The sequence below is a fragment of the Puma concolor genome, chromosome D3 (assembly GCF_028749965.1).
Source record: "Puma concolor isolate L17-30 chromosome D3, mPumCon1.1.hap2, whole genome shotgun sequence".
In the NCBI taxonomy this organism is placed as follows: Eukaryota; Metazoa; Chordata; class Mammalia; order Carnivora; family Felidae; genus Puma; species Puma concolor.
Genome location: NC_141678.1, coordinates 94,591,507 through 94,604,949, shown reverse-complemented (window position 1 = coordinate 94,604,949; position 13,443 = coordinate 94,591,507). Strand labels below are relative to the sequence as shown.

The 13,443-nt window shown below is 59.6% G+C and overlaps 1 protein-coding gene and 1 long non-coding RNA gene across 2 annotated transcripts in view; both read right to left on the bottom strand.

Moving 5' to 3' along the window:
- Positions 1-9,231, bottom strand: part of KCNG2 (potassium voltage-gated channel modifier subfamily G member 2) — a 69,473-nt gene extending 60,242 nt beyond the window's left edge. Inside the window, exon 1 of the mRNA XM_086683293.1 lies at positions 9,013-9,231. The gene's annotated coding sequence lies outside the window, so the exon portion shown is untranslated. The remainder of the gene's footprint in view (positions 1-9,012) is intronic.
- Positions 9,232-9,894: 663 nt separating this feature from the next.
- Positions 9,895-11,794, bottom strand: LOC147575722 (uncharacterized). Its single transcript, XR_015242687.1, has 2 exons — positions 11,597-11,794; positions 9,895-11,032 (listed from the first exon to the last, which is right to left on the bottom strand). It is a non-coding gene; the product is annotated as an uncharacterized LOC147575722 (long non-coding RNA).
- Between the last annotated feature and the right edge of the window lie 1,649 nt (positions 11,795-13,443).

Genomic DNA, 13,443 nt, shown 5'->3' with positions numbered 1-13,443 from the left:
ACTTTCGTGAAATCCCACAACTGCGGTGGGCCAGGGCAGTTAGCGTCATTCTGAAGCTCTTGTATTTTCTAGAAGAGAGGAACAGCTTTCTATTCTAGGGCGGCATGCCACAGTGCACCGTATGAGATGATTCGGGGGACATGAGTGTCCTCCTTGCTGTGACTGAGGGTCAGGGCAGAAGCCCCACAGAGCACTGGTACGCCCAGGCACCCGTGTGTGGCTGGGGGCAGATGGCACCGGGCTCTCAAGTGCAGACTCGGGATGGGATCTGGGGCATCGCAACCGGGACCAGCTTTTCTGGCCGTGGTGTGATGGGGGCCAACCGCGTGAGTGACCGTGGACCCAAAGTGCTGCCAGGAGCCAGATGATGGGAACAGTCAGGAGGGAAGGGGGCCGTCTGGGCCTGGGACAACAAGCTGGGAAAAGGGATTTTGAGTCAGAAAATGTCTTAGTCATTTGACTAGAAGATGTGTGCCCTTGAGCCCATCACTCAGTATGTTTCTCCTCTGTTGCAGCGAGCACACCTGCTTCAGGGTCTCTGTGAAGGTGAGTGCGCGATGTGTGCAGACGGCATAAAGTTCGGGCGCCCACAGTGCTCCCCTGGAGCCTGAACGTGCAGCTCAAGGGCCCACTCAGGTGACAACACGTGCAGGCAAACGGGGGTGCGGGGCAAGCTGTGAAGTGTCTCGCGGGATGCAAGGAAAGCCCCGCGTGCGAACAGCCCTTACACGATGCACCTCTCGGAGACCCCCCTTTGGGGGAAGAACAGAGAACGAGAGCCCGCAGCCCTGCCCCTGACGCACCTCTGCGTTTCCAGGCGTGGAGCCGTGGTGCAGGCCAGCACGTGGGCCCAAGCCCGCCGCGCCCTGGGTCGACCCCTCTGGCTTGGAGTGAGCGCTGGTGCAGCGTCCCCAGAGTTCTTCCCAGGCGGCCCCAGGTTGGAGGCTGATTCTAGTAATGACCCTTAAAAGGATGAGGGAGTTCAGCCCCGATGGAAGCCTGACGCCCAACACAGAGCTGCGAGCCACGGGGAGGGACTGAAGAAGAGAAAATGATGCAAAACCCCCACTTATTGTTAATTTCTAATTCTGGCCCCAAACCAGTGCGCGTTGGGAACGCAGGCCCCCCGGGAGGGAAGAAGCTGTTTTCCTCGGTGTTAACTTCACCTTCACCTGCCCCAGGAGGCTCCCGAGCACTTATTTCTGGGCTCGGCCTGAAAGGGGGTCCCCACCACGGTCTCGGGGCGAGTGCCGGCACCAGACAGCACAGCGAGGGGTCACTGCGCTGGTGAACGGAGACGCGGTGAGGAGCAGAGAAGCGTGTTCTGAAGCTTCCTCCCAGCGGGTGTTAATTGTGCCGACTTCTGAGAGCAGACGTCTGGTTCCGCGAGCTTTCTTCCCCAGGCCTGGCTAAGGTCAGAGAGCACGTCTGAAGAATCCCAGAATAATTCGCATTGCCGAGGGCCCCAGGCAATGCGCCAGCGGCTGGCCGAACACATCTTAGGAGACACCCATGTGATCCCGCCAAGCCCAACGGACCCCAAGCCCAGAGACAAGGTGAACAAAGCCCTTGCTGGCCAGACGGCCTGCAGGGTGGAGCCACCCCACGTGGGGTCAGAGGACGGGCGGACCGGCACGTCCGAGTGGGCACGGAAGGCTCCTTCGTGCATGCTGCCCTTCGTCCCGGGAGATGACAAGACTCTCGGCGGCAGGTGTGCATCCCGGGAGACAGGCTCCCCCCGCTCGGCGGGGACGAGGCTCGAAGTCGCCCAGGACACTTGCGTGTCATAGTGCAGACATCAGCAAGACGGATGAGGGCGAGACACAACATGGACCACCCAGCTCAGCGTGTGAAGGTCAGACTCTCGCTGGGGACTTGAGCCCTGAGTCAGCTCTGGGTCAGCACCTGCTCATCAGGACACACTTGGCGACTTTTGCGAAGGTCACCCCTGCGCCCCAGGCTTGCGTATCCGCGCACGTGTGTGTGCACGTTCGTACGCATGCATGCGTGTGCACTGGAGGCTTGTACATCTACCTGTATCTGTCTACGGCTCCTCCTGCCCCATGATTACACTTGAGATTTTAGAGGGTTGAGACACGTTTTCTAAGTCTGAGCAGACCCAGGTCACCCTAAATGCCCAGCCACGTCTCCTGACTCAGGAGGGTACATGGGTCCCCACGAGCATAGACGGGCCCGAGGACAGCCGGCCAAGCGTGGGTGCTTGCGTGCTGGGCGACCCACCGCAGGCTGGAGGCAAATGCAAACAGTGTCAGGGGCGGGGTGGGCACACAGTGTTCTGGGAACAAGTGCACGCCAAAACAGGGCACAGGAGAGCATCGCAGAGAAACTGAGGCCAGAGCAAGAGAAGGGTCAGCCTTCCCAACAGGTAAATACGACACTCAAGGCAGCAGGGGCTTCTGAGAACACACCCAGATAAGCCGGTATCTCCTGTGCACAGACACGCGTGTCCATGCACGTACTCACGTGTACACGTGTGTGCACACGCGACCCGAGGCCCAGAGGGACAGGGCCCGGACAGCAGCACGTACCCCACTTCACACGTTCTGCCCGTGAGGATGTCTCATAACGAGCATGTGTGACTCACAACCAAAAGGCATTCACTTTGGCATCTGAAGAGAGGAGTGGGTCGAGCAGGAGGGTGTGGGGTGTGCGGGCCCCCAAGGCCCCTGACGGACAACGTGACGTTAGTATCACGCGCCTTAGGCGTTGATGCCTTGTGACCCAAATCAAAGTTTTTCAAGCATTTGTGTACAAAGATGCTATGTCAGTGGTACTTAGAATATGGACAAGCTAGAAACAATCCACGGGGCCAACCGCAGGACACACGGACAGGTTCCGAGAGATCCGTGCAAAACGTGCTCAACAGAACAAGTGTGCAGGTGACACTGTGTGCCGCTGCTGGTAGGTGGGGTGATTGATTCTGCGCACAGACACTGAGCGACAGGGGAAACGTCCTTGTCAACCCGGAGCCACTGCCTGCGGGGAGCGGAAACCACACAGGGTTTTCAAACGTATGCTTCTCTTTACTCTCTGTCTCTGACGTGGGCTTGTTTCGAAAGGAGGGGAAAGCAGAAACAGGTATTTTAACATCGTATTCGTTGCATCTGGAAACACGACAAACTGTACGAGTTCCTGGGGCCCAGTGCTGGCTCACTGCCTTTGCTGGGAAACGGTCCCCTCACAGTTCCCAGAAAAGAGCGTCAGCCCAGACATGACCCACGCGCTGGCCCCACTGGGAAGGGGGGCCCTGTCCTTAGGCTCCTGCCAGATCCGGGGACGTGGCCTGTGCGGAACCAGGGTCCGTCCACAGCTCTGGGTCAGACCGTAGCGCCCATGCCGCCCGAGACGGGTGCATCTCAGCCCCAACCCGGGCCGGCGGGAGGGCCCCTCGGGAGCCGCCGACGTCGCGGGCTGCTTGGAAAAACAACGTGTCGCGACTACCAGAGGGAAAGAGTCCCCTTGTGTCTCCTCAGCGCTGCCCACCGGCTCCTACACCTGCACTTCCTCCAGGCCCTAGAATTTTTCTAAAGCGTTGACTCCTGAGGAAGCCAGCGAAACACGTTTCTTATCTTTCCTCATCTAAATGATGTCTTTGTCTTCTTCGGTGGAAAACTGCAGGGGAATTTGTTCACAGTCAGAAACTGTCCTTTTCTTGAAGGAAACACGGAGCCGAGCGAGCGCGAGCTCAGAGAGACGCCAGAAGTCGGGGTGCTGCCTGTTCCTGACACCACGGTCGAGCCTCACAGACGCCAAGTTTCCCTCCTGCGACCGAACGGCCACGCGACACAACAAGCACTGATTTTTCATGCATTTTATTTTACCAAACATTTCATTCCGCTGCATTAATTGCTACCATGTGAAATAAGACTCGTCGTGCGGCTTACCTTCCCGTTAACGTGCGCATGAAGACGCCTCCTCCACACCCCCCAAGAAGAGAGCAGGGGAACAGGAAGGGAACCCTCTTCCTGGCTTTACCAGACACGGGCTCGCCTGTCTGCTCTGGGGGGTGATCAGAAACCCCGCTGGGCTGCACCCGCGACTCCGCCCAGCGGGACCCCCCCGAGCCTGACCGCGAGCAGAGGAAGCACGACTGTGTGGGGAGCCTGCCAGGCGCCCCTCAGCAAGGGCAGGGCCCGACCTCAGTGCTGGTCCCGGCCCCTTGTGCTCCGGGACCCATGCCAGCCTGGGCTACCCAACTGGGAGCTTTTGGAAATTTCTACAGCTAAGCGCAGAGACAGACTTGGGCGCCTCAAGGCACACACGGTCAGGGGACTGTCCTTATTTTGAACCCACAGTAAGAAATACATTGTATACTGTCCACACACACCAAACCGCACCTGTGAGATACCGAATTCTGATACCTCCTCTTCTCTACCTTGTTACAGAAGTGCCAGTCACAACCCACAAACGAGCATTTCCAGCCTTGCAAATGATGAGAATTACCCAGAATTCGTGTTGAGAATCTGAATCCCCGGGCCCCACCTGACCCACCAGACCGGACCGAGAGAGGTGTCCTGGGGGCAGGCGTCCACCCAATGCACTGATTTCACGCCCCTCCGGGGCCCAGGGCGTGTGTGGGGACAGCCAGCCAGGGGCACAGAAGGTCCTGGAAGCCACACCAGCGGGCGGCAGACGCTCTGTGCACCCAACCCTCCCGAGTGCCCTGGGGCCAGGCAGGTGCAGGTCAGAGCCCAGTCAGGAACGTGACCGCCACACAGGCTCTCCCACGGGTGCTAAGCCTTTACAGAAATAAATCTGCCTCTTCAGGGTACATTGTGTAAAAAGTGCTGACCTTCAGATTAGACTGAGGGTTTCTGAGGCTCCGCTGGGCCCGTAATTCTCGCCTTTGATTTTCGTGGGCCCAACACACTCAAGCCTAATCCGAGATTTAAACTTCGTTGTTCAAATATCTGAGAAGGTTAAACATATCCAGGAATTTCATTAAATTCTGGGAACTGCCACCCAGGGCTCTGACCATGCCAGCTTGTCCACGGGAGGCCGAGCCGAGGGCTGGGACAGAGCCGCTGTGGCCTGTGGCACAGTGCCTGGCGGCCGATGGGAGACACTGCTGGGTCTACAGGCGCCGTGAAGTCCCCGCCCCGTGCTGGGCAGGAGCGGCTGAGGGGCACTGAGCCTGGCCCCTCGGGGGCACCCCTGGGAGCTGGCACCCGCATTTCTGTGAATTCTCTCTCTCTCTGTCTTACCTTCCCTAATTGAACAGAGCAACGAAAAGGTCTTCTGTGCTATTTAAACATTATACTTCAATTAGCCTTTCCCTAAGCATAAATCAATAAAATACTGGTGTTTCCATTTTGAGTGAATATATTACTAACTTCCTTTTTCAGGATGCAAGTTTCTCCTCCAAACATCAGAAAGCTAAGACACGGCTCGTCCCAGCCCGGTCATCTGTTGCGGGAGGAATCAGAAAACACAAGCAGTCGACGACAGACTGGCTGACATCTCCCGTCCCACGAGGCCCAGGACCTCTGCGCTGGCCCTCCCAGGAACGTGCACCCTTAGCCGTTGGGGGGTCTTAACAATAGGAGCCAGCAAGCAGTCTGTGCACTGCCGTAAGTCTGGCTTCACCTGTCGCAAGAAGAGGCCGAAGCAGCCCGTTCACAGGGTTCCTTCAGGAATTCTGTGACTGCGGGTCGACCCAACCCGGCCTTCCCCTGGTGATGTCTTTACACTTGGCATTCGGTCCGCTTGCTTCTCAAAGTGGTTTCTGACTTAAGTTTGCTCTTACGAACGAACCTGCCTGTTAAGTGGAGCCCAGCAAAGACTGCAGGTGCCCCTAGGTGAGACGCCGAGCCAGGAGCTGGCCTCAGAGCCCAGGGACAGGAAGTGCTGGATGGCTATCTCTTTAACCTCGCGGTGGCCCTGCGTGCCTCTCAAGCTTGGAAGCGCCCACTAAGCTCACGAAAAGGCTGTGTGGGGTCCGGGAGCCTGGCTGCAGCCCTGACCAGTTCCAGGGCCATCCTCCGCACGGTGGGAGAGCCAGGTGCCAGGAGCTGGCCCTCACCTGGCTCCCTTCACTGTGTCACTGTCCTCAGACACGGCCCGCCCAGGCTCCCTGGTGCCGCCTTTACTCGGTCGGACCGCGAGCGGGCCCTCAGGCAGCGGGGGCTCCCCGGCTTCGGCCCTAAAATATCCCTGTTCCTCACGCAATTGCCCGTCCGTGCACAGGTGCTCACACGGCCACGCGTCTTGGACCCCCCCAGCCCCCGCACCCACCTCGTCTGGAAAAGCCCACCTTCCCCATCTCTCAGATCCTCTGCGGCCTCCTGATCCCCCAGCACCCCCCCCGCCACGGTGCTGCCCCCCCCCCCCCCGGCTCCCACCCCCACACATCCGCACTTGCTGCAGAAGCGGAGAACTCCCTCCCACTGCAAACACTCCTCAGCTAGTCCTGCCCTCCTGGCGCCTGAGTAAGACGCGCTGCAGCCGGAACCGTGGGACAGGAGGAGGAAGAGGCTGCTGAGCCCTGGGCTGCCAAGTCCTCCCCAGACACTCAGACCCCACCTGCTCGTGCCAGGGCAAACCCCAACGCCTTACCACTTCCCATCAGCCTGCGTGTTCCACACGACCTACTAATTACAGCACATACACCTGTAATTATGACAACGCAGCTCCCAGCCACACACGGGGTAGGAACTCTTAATTGCAACTCCAACAATTAATCAAGCAGCACATATTTTCTGAGCATCTGGCATGCGCAGGACTCGGTGCCAGGCATAGAAAAGGAACGCCTCACAGCCTCCCCGCTTCTGAGCCAGCTAAGAACACACTTCCCTCCTTTTCTCCCCATGCCTACAGAAACACCCATTTTTTCTTGAATTATGGAAATCTCAAGGTATAAAAAAAACTTTTGCAAAGTGGAATATATAAATTGTAAGAGGAAAGAGATCAGAACGCTATTTGGCACTGGCCTTGGAAAGAATCTCGAAGTTGATTTCTTAACCTGTCTCCAGTTAGGATACAAATATGTCTTTTCTTAGCCACAGCGTGTGATTCTTAGTGTGTGTGTGGCCGGTGCACGCCAGGGAGCCACAGCTAAGTGGATGTCACCCCCCAGCCGCAACGCGCCCTCCCCACAATTCACAGTTTAAGAGAACCCAGAGCAGGGCACCTGGCTGGCCCAATCGGTCACGCACCTGACTCTTGGCTTCGGCTCAGGTCGCGATCTCCCGGTTTGTGAGTTCGAACCCCGTGTTGGGCTCTGCGCCGACGGCACAGAGCCAGCTTGGGTTCCCTCTCTGCCTAGTCTGCCCCTCCCCTGATAGTGCACGTGCTCTCCCAAAATAAATAAACAAACTTAAATAAAAAAAGAAAAAAAAAAGAGAGAACCCAGAGCAGTCCCATCCCATTCACTAACTGGGACTGTCAGGGACAGGGAGCCCCAGGAGGACAGCAGCACCCACTGCACAACCCCAGAGACGGTGCCGGCTGACGGGCCACGCTGTGGCTGAAGCGTGTCTGGGCTTTGCGGGCTCCATCCTGGCATCTCGGCAGAAACAGAACCATCTCATGACTCCCTCCACTGGGTTTTCCTTCCGGGTAGACAGGATGACCTGGGAGCGCTCCCCTAACTGACCTCAGCAGCAGCCCCGTCCCCTCCCCGGACAGGGCTGGGAAGTGAACCAATGCCGAACCACGGAGGTCGGTCGTTCTTCGACACTTCAACAGAGTCAAGTCCATTTTACAGCCGCTACTTGGCCCAAACACCGACCTTGAGCACACACTTGAGGAAACCATGGGTCTTTGCAGCCCAGGGAAGAGGGAGGAGAAAGGGACGCCCGGGACCGGGGAAAGGACTTCCAAGGGATTCTGAAGACCACGTAGAACTCACTGGAGTCCACCACGCGCCTGGGCTGGGGTTTCAGTCCGGGTGACAAAGGGAGTAACCGCCCGGGACCGTGGCCCTGTTCAGGGGCCAGAAACCTCTGGAACAGGGCAGGCTGGAAGAACTCCACCGTGACCCCCAAACCGCCAGGACACAAGCACACGCAGGCGCATGCAACGCCCTCAGCACCGCGCCCCTCGCCCCCTCCCCGGCCGACTGACCCAGGGCCGCTCCCGGCGCGCCCCCACGGACCCCGCGCCCCAGCCGCTGATCCGGGCTCCGCAGGCGAGTGCGGGCGCCCCCTCGGCCCGGCTCGGGCAACTGAGTTTGCAGAATTTTCGGCTGCCCGAGCCGGGGGCCCCCTGGGGACCCCCGTTCGGATCCGCGCCGGGGCTGCGGCTGGAGAAGGCAAGGCCGTGCGTGCGCGCGGGGAAGGTGTGTGAGTGTGAGGCGCGCGTGTGAGGCGCGCAGGGGTGGGTACGAGGGGCAGCAGGAAGGGGCGAGGAAGGGCCCCCACGAGCCCCGCGCTCGCCGGCGTCCCGACTCGGGCAGCGGGAGCCGGGGGCGCCCAACCAGCAGGCGGGGCGGGCGCAGGGGGAGCCCCGGCCACCACCCCTCCGGGCGCCTCCTGCCGCCCCTCCCCGCCCCGGGCTCCCGCGAACCCGACGCGGACGGAAGGGGCTCCGGCCGCGGCCGCCCAGACCCCCGCGGAAGTGCCCAGGGCGCCCGGAGTCGGCCCGCCGGCCGGCGGGGGGAGGGAGGACTCGGGTCGCGGCCGGGGGCTGGGGGCGGCGCCCGGCACAGCCCCTCCCCGGCTTCGGGGGTCCCTGGGCGCGGGGAGGGCTCTCCAGACGCCCCCCCCGCCCCGGATCTCCGTCGCCCCCGACCACGCGGCGCAACCCAGTAGCAACGGCGCGCGCGGGACCAGCGCCTGCGCACCCCCCCCCCCCCCGCGTCCCCTCTGGCCGCGGACCCTCCGTGTGGACACCACCCCCGTCCCCACTCCGCCCCGAGAGGCTCCCGTGTGGACCTCTCCTCCGCGCCGCGCCCCCGCCCAGAACACTCCCGCGTAGACCCTCCGCGTCCCCACGACCCCCCGGCTGTAGGTCCCCTGCGTGTTCCCGGCCCCGCCGCGCGCGCAACTTTACCTCGGGGCAGGGACCCCGCGGGCCGCCGCTCCGCTCGTCCGGCCGTGGCCTCCTCGGGGCGGAGCGCGGCGTCTCCGGAGCCCGCAGCCCGCGGAGTCCGGCACCGCCCCGCGCGCCGCCCCCGGCCCGGCTCGGCCCCGGCGATCCGCCCCGCGGCGGTGGCGCGGCGCCCCCTCGCGCCCGGCCGCAGGTCCCCAGGGCCGGGTCCGCTCTCAGCGGGCGCTCGGGGACACGCGAGGCCCGACCCCGCGCCGCGCGCGCCCCACGCGCTCACACTCGCTCGCTCACACACACGCACACAACGTGGCGCCCCTCCAAACCACACCCGCAGCAACCCTGCGGTAGAGGGGAGACCCCGGGCCGTCCTCGTGGGCGCGGCCCCGGGAACCCTCGGGAAGGCCGCTCGGGTCTGGAGACGGCGGGTCCCGCGCCAAGAGGGCCTGCCGTTTGGGCCAGCATCCCAGATGCGTCCCTGTCATGAACTTGGGTGACCCGCGCAGCCTCGGGTGAGGACTCGTTTCCTGGTTTCCATTGCCGGGGAGGAGGCGCTCCCCCCAGCCTGAGCCTGAACACGGAGACCTTGGAAAGAGGGTTCTTCTCCGTAGAAACCCTGGTTGACTGTCAGAGCAGGAGAGGCCTGGCCAGCGGCCCTGGAAGTCCACCCTTCCCTCGGGACGCCATGACTTGTCACTTGCCATGGCTTGTCCTCGTCGCCTCTCCTAGCAGTCTTCCCCAGAGCCAGCAGAACTCTGCCTCTCCGGAGCAGGTACCCAGCTGCCCTGTAGAGGCCTCCGGGAACCATAGCACATAAGCCTCCACCCGAGAACACGCACTGAAGGGCCAGTAGACAAATGGATAACTCATGGAAAGTTCTCGTGCACCTGGCACTCAGCTGGTAGTTTTATTTACACAGGTAAGGATGCGGGTGGGTTTGTATGACTTCTCAGGCTGAACGTTATTCAGGCCCTTGCAGTTCCTCCCTAAAGAATTTTCCAGACCCAGCTGCACCCTGGCTGCCTCTTGCAGACCCTGCACCTTTTAGCGAGTGTCAGGGTTTCCGTGACTGTGCAGAGTGGGACTGGCCCGTCACCTCCCTTTTCCAGACGCTAGACCCCTGTTCATCTGGGCTTTTCTGACACTGCATCACAGTTTCGGTCAACCTTGGCTTTTTAGTCAACAAAAATCTCTACATCTAGTTGTTTTTTTATTTGTCCTGATCCATAATTTGCAGTCATCTGGTTCTTTGCAATGAAGAGTCTCAGAAAACCTAATCCTGTCGTGTGACGTCTTGCTCCTTCCTCACCTTGAGCCGTAGGCAAATCCACAAGTCCAGGGCACGGATACAGTCACTGCTGTCGAAGGCAGGCCGTGCCGGAGGTCCTGGAGGGCTCACGGAGCTCCACCTGGGAACCGGTGCTGACCGGCGATCAACTCACCGGGCCTGACCGCTGGGCCGGCCGCAATCTCTCTCCCGTCTGGACTGTTCCAGCAACTCACATCTCCCATTTTGTTTGGCGTGCATCAGCGGAGACATTCTGGAAAGCCTTTCAGGAACGCGATGTAACTAACCAGGCATCCAGTGGGCTCAGGGCCGCTGTGCATGTACCTCCGTTTACTTCTTACTCCACATTCCCTTTGTTGTGTGTCTTTTTCATGCCAGGCTGGTCTGTAATTTCCCTCCTATGTGTCTCCTTCTCTCCTATTATTTGTATTGCCTTGTTTCCCCACCCCCCAGTGTTTCATCTGTGTTTCGATTGTTGTCGAAGTCACAGCTGGGCAGCGTCAGTAAAGGGCTAACGCTGGGGGCACTGGACCCTCTTGCACAGAGGCGCAGACCCTGTGGCACAGACCCACGTCTGGGGGGGGGGTGCTGTGTGGCTGGTTCACGAGGACAGAAGCCCGGGGCGGGGCTGCCAGAGATGGTGTGCACCCCCCCAGTAGGCTCCCTGTTGCTTTTGCCAGGTAACATTACACTCCTGTCCCGGTTTACGCATTTGCACTTTTGTATAGCTTCGGTTTTCTGGAAGGAGCAAACATTTGCAATAGGTAAATAACGTGCTCGTTGTAGAACATCAGTAAACTTTCTGTGAAAAATCCAAAGGAGAAAAGAAGAACCCCCCTGCTTTCCCATCCCCATCGCTCAAAATCATTACTGCCCCTCTTTTGGTCCCTAATTTTTGTACCAAAACATTTTGTCCTTTTTAAAAGTAACAATATATTTTTGGTTGTTTATATACAAAAATAGCACCATAATGTATGTCACATTTTCACCACTTAACGAGAAATGAACATCTTTGATGTTTTCCAGGCTCCAGCGTCATTCTAAATGATGGCGTAGAACTCCGTCCTGTGGCTGGCACCATACTGTAAGTGACACTCCATTATTTGGCTATTATATTGCCTTGAATTTTTCCCTATTATAAAATACTCTGCCATAAGCAGCTTAGGAGGCGTATCTTGACCCACTTGCCTACAGCAACACAGTGGTGAGTGACACTGGCCGCCGTGCTCTTAGGTCCTTGTGTGAGTGTAGCTGGAAATTCATTTCTCTGAACAAACAGAGTTTGTGTGTGCCTTCACTTACCTCTGTGAAGCCCGGAAGCCCGAGTGTGAGCTCAGTGGACGTCTCCCGAGTGTGCGGCTGAGGAGGCGAGTGACACGTCTAATCCCTCGCTTCACTAATATTTTCCAAAGTAGTCGGTTTTTCTAGATATTTCTAAGTTTCATGACTTTTCACTTCTTGGCTGCTTTTCAAACCAAGAGATGATACATTCCTTCTTTTTTTTTTGGTCACAGCTTCCTTGCGGTAGAATTCAGACCCCAGACAATTCGCCCATTTAAAGTGTGCCATTCAGTGGTTTTTAGGATGTTCACAGAGGCGTGCGGCCACTGGCACGTTCGGTTCAGGACATTTTACTGCCTTGCCTCCCCGGCCCGGTGGCCCTTGGGGCGCGGGCAGCGGGGGCTGGAGCTGGGCTGGGTTCCCGCGACGTCCGGTGCACCCCAGCACCCCTCGCCGGCAGACGCGTGTGTTCTCCTGCTGATCCGCTGGCTCTCGGTTCTTGTTTTGTGCCGTCACGACAGAGGGGACCGTCTCTGCCGCCCTCCCTCTCCGCAGCCGTCTCTGCGGCCATGGGCTCTTCCTCGAGCCACCACCTCCTCCACGGCGCCTCGCCCGGCTCCGCTCAGCTGCCACTGCCAACGCTTCTCTTTCCGCATCTCTGCTCTCAGATCTGTCTTCCTCTCGAGTGTTCGCAGCGCTTATTCTCCTGGTCGCGTTGCCGTTGCCCCAAATGCCTGGAGATCCGCGTCCCTCCCGCGGGCCTCTCTTAGCTCACGCGGCTTTGTCGTCCCGCTTTTGATGGATCAAGCAGTCCCGTCAGTCACCGGGAGCGCCCCCTCCCTTTGAGCTCCTCCTTTGTCCGCTACTTTTGATCCCAATCCCCTAGCTCTGTTCCCGCAGCTTAACTCGAGCTCCAACCGGGAAGCCGTCTACTGAGATGCGAGGTTCCCGACGCAGCAGAGGCGCCCCGGGAATAGAGCGGTGCTCCAGGCGGAAGGCGTGCGCAGGCTTCCATTTTGTTACTCAGTCCGCACGGGATCCGTCAGGGTGAGCTCGGATCAGAGGCACTCGGTGCCCCGTGACAGCGAGTTCTTTCTCAGCTGTTGGGCGACGGAGGGGCTGCATGCGTCCACTTGGGGTTTTTTTATATGAGATGACCTGTCAACTTGGTTTCCATACAACACCCAGGGCCCCTCCCAACAGGTGCCCTCCTCAGTGCCCATCCCCCACCCCCCCTCCCTCCCACCCCCCATCATCCACTCGTTTTTAGCCGACTTCTTCGGTGTCTGGACCCTTGCCTGTGTCTAAATGCTGGTAGTCACCATCTGCCTGAGCTGGTGTCCTGGGGGCGGGCCCAGACGCCCAGACCCTTGTTGGCTCAGGTCAGAAGTCTCTCCCGGGGCCGCAGATCGCACGCCCGGCCCCCTGCAGACGGCCCCCTGTTGTCCGGCTGTGCTGTCCTTCCCCTAGTTGTCTTTTTAAGGACGTGGTCCGTCTCCTCCGAATAAACAGCAAGACCGCGGTTTCTAAGAACGTGTAGTATTTCAGGTACGATTGGCCTTTTGTTAGAATTTTTCCCGGGATTCATTGTCAGCCTCACACCCTTGCTAAGGCTTCCCTTGCACAAACTCCTCCCCACCGCGTCTGGGGGCGGCGTGCCTGAGGTCTGCCGGCCTCCCTTACCACACCAGCGACGTGGCTCCAGGGCTCCCGCAAGGGACCTGAGTGGGTGTGAGCTTCGTGCTCTACACGCTTCTGGCTTCTGGGCTTTGCTAACGAACGACATGAACAACCCCTGAGGCCTGAGGCGCCCCCCAGTTCTGACCGGTCTTCAGTCTCTGGCCGGCCTGCTGACACCTGCCGGGAAG